Below are 7,231 nucleotides of genomic sequence, written 5' to 3'. Positions count from 1 at the left end.
TAAAACAAGAAAATAAAGCAATATGAATAAGCATGCCATTGTAATTAAAATTGAAGTAACTATTGCCTATGAAAATTTTATACTCAACGGATCATCTAGCTTTCTATACATCAGAACAGTAAACTAACCTTCTTTAGTTCCATTTTAGGAGGTGGAGGCAACTGATAGAAGCTTGGCATTGGAGTTGCTTTAAAGTTCAAACTCTTCCTAAACATCTTAATTTCAGCTTCTTGGGTTTCCTGGTAGAAAATTGAAATATCATTATGAATAAGAAAGGAGTTCAAGACGATAAGTAATTGCATTTACAAAAAAATAACACCATGGACTTGGCTTGCAAGTTGCTTTTTTCTTCTTCCTTTGCCTGAATCTTTTCCTCAAGTTTGGTGTAGAACTGTACAACATAATGGTGAGGGAAAATAACAGCGCTGCAATGGCTAACAACATAAAACCTCATAAGTATAATATAAATCATCGACCTCTTTCTTTTTCTCAGCTCGTTCATCACACTTTAAACTGAAACTGTAATTTGGAAGAGAACCAACCTTACAGGGTTTGGCATCATCTTCAGTGGGGCTTAAATGAAGCAATAAGGATAAACATATATATGCCATTAAAAAATAGAAAGAAAAAGAGTGCTCAAATAGCACTCCCTGAACCCACAATCCTAAACAGAGAGTAATAACAAAAAGTTCAAACCAAAAAGGATACCAGGACTCTGTCTCTTTCAGCTTTACCAAGAGTCTCTTTCTTCAGAGGCTTCAATTTGGGTTTCTCACTGTAGTAAAAAAAACAGTTGAGAAGAGTGGGGTTAACAGGGGTGTGAGAGAAGAAGAAGAATAGTGAGGTTAACGGGGGTGATAGGGAAGAAGAAGAAATAAGAAAGAAGAAAGAAGATGAAGAAAGAAGAATAAAGAAGGAAGAAGGAAGAAGGAAGAAGAAGACCGGGGTTTAACGTGCCACATCAGCTCAAACGAATGGAGGGTAACGTTGGGACCTTAATGAAAAACGAGCTAAAAATTTGATGGTTATATTGTAAGTTTTAAAAGTTGGGTGACCAAAATGTAAGCGATCTAAAAAATTAGGGACTATTTATATACTTTACCCTTAATATAATTTTACATGCCCCGATTTCAATTCAAAAAATGAACAAGGAAACTGACTCCGACCTGATTCAAATACTTTACTTATCAGTTTGACACAATCCTCTTGTAACCTAATTTCCAAACATGCAAGACATTGTGCATAATCCAGAACTCCGCCATAAACAATGAGCAAGTATCGATGTTGCTTGAGAATTATAAGAGCCAATCCCATATAAGTAGGATGCCAATTTAATCTGAAATCGATGAATTTTAACCCGATTTGATTTAATAGGATTAGATTTAAAGAAAAAACGAGTTCGGGTCAGGTTCAAATGAAGGATGAAAAAATTCAGATTAGTCCGGGGATAATAATATAATTTTAAAAAATATTATTATTTAATTATATACTTATTTTATACCGGACTAGCCATGTTGAATTTATACTCTAAAAATTCAGATCAGGTCAAAGTTGGGTGGAGGATATATATTTTTTGGGTCAGATCGGATGAAAGATATATAATTTTTGAAAGAAAGAGTGGATGATACATATTTTTCGTATCATATTTGATCTGATTGACCAAACCGATCTAGTCGGACCCGTTGTCATCCCTACATATAAGTTATCTGTTAACTTCCTAAAAAGGCTACTTTTAAAGCCTTTTTCACTTAAGTTATTGTTTGTTTAAAAGCTCATTTTAGTCATTTTAGGATCATGTAGTTGCATATAGTTGCATTTGTGGTAGTTGTGCTATTTTATTTCTTAATGGTGCTGTTTGAGGGAAAGGTGCAGTTTGTCTATGGTGTGCAGGGAATAGCAAGAAAAAGGATTCTTTGGGAAGTAATGCCGCGGCATCACACGTTGCTAAAGCAGATTGAAATGCCTTGGCATTTATGGCACAGAAAAAGACAAAAAGATATTTCTGCATAAGGACAACTGGCATTGGACATCTGTCTCTGCACGTGAAGGACTGCTGTAACCGCCTGCCAGAGCTGCCAAAGGACCACTGCCACTTGGAGGGTAAGGTTCATGCACAACATGTAATTCTAGGGGTATGAGGGGTATTTTGCACCCAACAACCTCATCATTACGCCTAGATATTTTTATTATATATGACACCTCATGGGAGAGAAGAAAAAAGGAGAGAGAGCACACACGCATAGAGCAGAAAAAATCACATTTTTATTTTCTCTTTTTCTTTCTTCTTTCTTGGGGATATTCCTCCATTGATAAAGCTCCAAGGAGTGGTAAGCTAGGCACCGGAAGGAGCTAGCGAGCTAGGTGGTTTGTGGTGGCCGAGAGGAGACCTCCGGTGGCGCGTCGAAGGCTTCTTCTCACTTCCCTTTTGCTGCTATTTTTCTATTAATTTGTTGGTTGTTGGAACGAATATTTTCATGACTTTGTGTTTGGATATTTCGAACCCCACCATGAACTAACTTATTTGGTGGTGGTTAGTTGAACGATTGTTTAAACTTAATTTTTTAGGATATATTTAAGTTTATTTTGGGTTCTTTATTTGCTTTGCTTATGAATGCTTCACCATCTAGGCTTGTAAGAGGCATGGAAATGTCCATCTCTTAGATGAAGGTTAGGTATTCGGAAGAATCCTAAGCTAAAAATACTTGTAAGTATTCAGAAGAAACGCAAGATAAGATCCTCATAAGCAATGGGTTATGGTATTTTCAAGGGGCTTTGAATCGGCCTAGGAATATTATAACTTAATCCCTTAGATCTCGGAAGAGACTAGGATAGGATTTCAACGACTAAAAAGGGTGTCTTTATCAATAGGGTAGGCTGTCCAACATCGTTGAGTGAGAGCAGATGCCTTGTCATCCTATTCTGTTAGGTTCTTTTGAACACCTTAGGAAAGCCTTGTCGAGTAAGTAAAGACAAGATAGCTTAAATATACTTGAGAAATAAGTTTAGCAACCTTAGACCAATCCTTACCATTCATTTCATTGGAAGCTTGTCACGTGAGGATTATTTTCTTCTTATTTTATTTATCTTTTATTTACTGTTTTACCATTTTTCATTGCCTTGACATTTCACCATACTCAACATTAAACATCCATCATTGCCACTGCATTTCCATTTGCTACACCATCACACCATCAATCCGCATCCACCAGCATACACATATCCATTACCGTGACATTTGTATATATCAAGACTAACTATACTTAGATAGAATATTGCATTGCTTTGGTTAGACTTTTGTGATTTCACCCAATCCCTGTGGAGACGATACTCACTCATCATTATTACTGAGCGATTGTGTATACTTGCACATTATTTGCGTATATTTTATAGTACTCACAACACGCGAACAAGTTTTTGGCGCCGTTGCCGGGGATTGGCAGCCTGAAGTTATTTAGTTTTGCCAGAGCATTTTATTTTATTTTTTTGTATTTTATTTTTTGTATAGTTTACTTGATATTTTTGTTTTATTTTTCAGGTTTATTTAGTGTATGCCTAGAAGAAATTCTGAAGAGCCTTTGGAACCAATAGAACCTGAGATTGAAAGACTCTTTAGAAGAAGAATACGTGCTCACGGAAATATGTATCAGATTGAAAACCAAGGCATTGGTCAAGATGACGGAAATCAGAATGCCACAGCATTAAACAATGCTGAACCTGCTATCAGGCCTCGTGTTATTCGAGATCATTTATATTCGATACTGGATGATCTGAATCCTGGGATTGTGGCACCCGAAATTCAAGCTGCACATTTCGAGCTGAAACCAGTCAAGTTCAACATGTTGAATTCTATTGGGCAGTTTGGGGGTATGCCAACTGAAGATGCCAGGCAGCACATTCGTAATTTTCTGGAAGTTTGTGATTCTTTCCGCCAAGAAGGAGTGCATGAGGATTTTCTGAAATTAAAGTTTTTTCCGTATTCATTGCGTGACCGAGCAAGGGTTTGGTTGAGTGGTGTACCAGCCGGTTCGATGGAATCATGGGCCGATCTTTGCAAGAGTTTCTTATTGAGGTACAACCCACCAAACATGAATACGCAGCTAAGGAATGAAATATCATCTTTTCGCCAGGGCGACGACGAATCCATGTATGAGTGTTGGGATCGTTACAAGAGTTTGCTTCGAAAGTGTTCAAATCATGGTTTTCATGATTGGACTCAAGTAGTCATGTTCTATAATGGAGTCAATGCACCCACGAGGATGTTACTGGATGCCTCGACAAATGGGATATTGCTGGACAAATCACCTACGGAGGCGTTTGCTATCTTGGACAGAATTGCTAACAATGATTATCAATTTCATTCCTCAAGACTTGGGAGTGGGAGGAGAGCACCTGGAGCATTCGAGTTAGAAGCCAAAGATTCGGTGTCCGCTCAACTCTCCGCTATTACTAATATGTTGAAGAACTTACAATGTTCCACTGATGTGAAGGAAGTGAAAACAACTAATCTGGCATGTATGTTATGCCAAGGTAATCATCACGAGAGCGAATGCCCAACCAACCATGAGTCCATCAACTTTGTTGGTAATTACAATCGAGGCAGCAACAATCCTTACTCAAACACTTATAATGCTGGATGGCGTCAGCATCCTAATTTTTCATGGGGAAATCAAGGAGCTCACAATGCTAATCAACCTACTAGGCAGCAGAATCACAATGAGCCTCAAGGTTACCAAAATGCTATGCCATGGCATAATGCTAACAAATGAGCTTCATCTTCAGCGAGCATAAGTTCCTTAGAAGCTACAATTCAAGAATTCATATCTACTACGAAGACAATACTGCAAGACCATTCTACTTCAATTAAGAATCAAGGAGCTTTACTTCATAGTCAAGGCGCCTTACTTCAAAGCCATAGCTCGTCTCTGAGAGCTTTGGAAGGTCAAGTTGGTCAGATTGCTACGGCATTGCAAGAGCGTCAGCAATGACGTTTGCCAAGTGATACTGAAGTCACTAAAGGGTCTGGAAAAGAACATTGCAATGTGTTAACTCTTAGGAGTGGAACACAAATCAATCGACAAGTTAAGGATAGTGGGCCACAGCATGATGATTCTAATCCCACTACTGAAGCTGAATTACAAGATGATAGAGTTTCTGAGAAGGAGAAGGAGGAGGATTCTGCCAAGGTACCAGATTCTGATGCCAAGGCAAAAGAAAATTCTATTCCTACAGCTATGGAAGCTAGACCTCCCCCACCATTCCCGCAAAGATTGAAGAAGCACAATGATGAATTTTAGTTTAAGAAGTTTGTAGACATTCTTGATCAGCTCCATATCAATATACCTCTCTTGGAAGCTGTTGAACAGATGCTGATGTATGCCAAATTTCTGAAGGACATCTGTACCAAGAAAAGGAAAGTAGAGACTGTTGCCACGGCAACAGAATTTTGTTCTTCATTGAGTAAGTTGCCGCCAAAGAGAAATGATCCGAGCAGCTTCATTATTCCTTGTTCAATTGGAGCTAATTTCGTTGGAAAGACTTTATGTGATCTTGGTTCAAGTGTCAACTTAATGCCGAAATTGATATTCTTGAAGCTTGGCATAGGAGATGCAAGACCCACCTCAGTTATTTTATAACTTGCCGACAAATCCCATGTTAAACCTGAAGGGAGAGTCGAGGATGTCATAGTAAGGGTGGACAAGTTCGTGTTTCCAGTCGACTTCTTAATTCTGGACTGCGAAGTTGATGCCAATGCACCAATCATTTTGGGAAGACCTTTCCTAGCCACTGGACGTATCTTGATAGACTGTGAAAAAGGTGAACTCACCATGAGAGTGGCTGATCAGTGTGTGACTGTCAATGTTTTTAGAACGCTCAAATATGTTGATGACACTGAAGAATGCCAAGGTATTTCTGAATTGAACTCAGTGATTGAAGAAGAGACTGAACATCTTTGCAAGAACAACTTCATTCAGCTAGCAGAAAATGAATATTGGGTGGATGATGAAAGCTTAGTGGAGTCCGACGACTTTCCAATTTTGGAGGAGCAATCTAGCTTAGTACTCAGGTATGAATTTTGAACCTCTGAATTTTGATGAATTCATTTCTTCTAAGCCTTCATTATTGCATGCACCCAATCTAGAGCTTAAGACTTTGCCAGGGCATCTTAAATATGTTTACTTAGGTAGCGATGAGACTTTACCGGTGATTATTTCCGCTAACCTTACTGCTAACCAAGAGCAAAGTTTGTTAAGTGTTTTAATGCAGCATAAGAAAGCAATTGGTTGGACTATGGCCGATTTGAAAGGCATTAGTCCCACGATCTGCATGCACAAGATTCTGCTAGAAGATTGCCACGTCAATTCAATTGAACCACAAAGAAGACTCAACCCTATTATGAAGCAAGTGGTGATGAAAGAAATTCTGAAATGGCTTGATGCTGGAGTGATCTACCCTATCTCCAATAGCTCATGGGTGAGCCCTGTCCAATGTGTTCCGAAGAAAGGAGGCACGACGGTGGTTACGAATGAGGATAATGAGCTATTACCCACTCGCACTGTGACCGGATGGAGGATATGTATGGACTATAGAAAACTCAACAAAGCTACGAAGAATGACCACTTTCCTCTACCTTTCATCGACCAAATGTTGGATCGATTGGCCGACAAAGCATTCTATTGCTTTTTGGATGGGTACTCGGGGTACAATCAAATTGCCATCGCACCAGAGGACCAGGAGAAGACTACATTTACTTGTCTCTATGGCACTTTTTCCTTTAGGAGGATGCCTTTTGGATTCTGTAATGCCCCGACAACGTTTCAGCGCTGTATACAAGCTATATTTTCAGATATGGTTGAGGATTTTCGGGAGATCTTCATGGACGACTTTTGTGTTTGTGAGGACGACTTTGAACGATGCCTCGGCAATTTAGCAAAAGTTCTCAAGAGATGCGAGGAGGCTGAGTTGGTCTTAAACTGGGAAAAATGTCACTTTATGGTGACTGAAGGTATTGTATTAGGCCACAAAATTTCACACAAGGGTATTGAGGTGGACAAGGCAAAGATTGAAGTGATTGAAAAATTGCCACCACCAACTTCGGTCAAGGAAATAAGAAGTTTTCTTGGACATGCTGGATTCTATAGAAGGTTTATCAAAGATTTCTCTAAGATTTCTAAACCCTTGTGCACATTGCTTCAACAAAACCAACCCTTTGTGTTTGACGAATTATGTCTCG

This window comes from Hibiscus syriacus, unplaced genomic scaffold (genome assembly GCF_006381635.1).
Source record: "Hibiscus syriacus cultivar Baekdansim isolate YM2019G1 unplaced genomic scaffold, ASM638163v2 tig00111200_pilon, whole genome shotgun sequence".
Lineage (NCBI taxonomy): Eukaryota > Viridiplantae > Streptophyta > Magnoliopsida > Malvales > Malvaceae > Hibiscus > Hibiscus syriacus.
The sequence above is the reverse complement of the archived record's forward strand: the minus strand, read 5'-3'. Positions refer to the sequence as shown.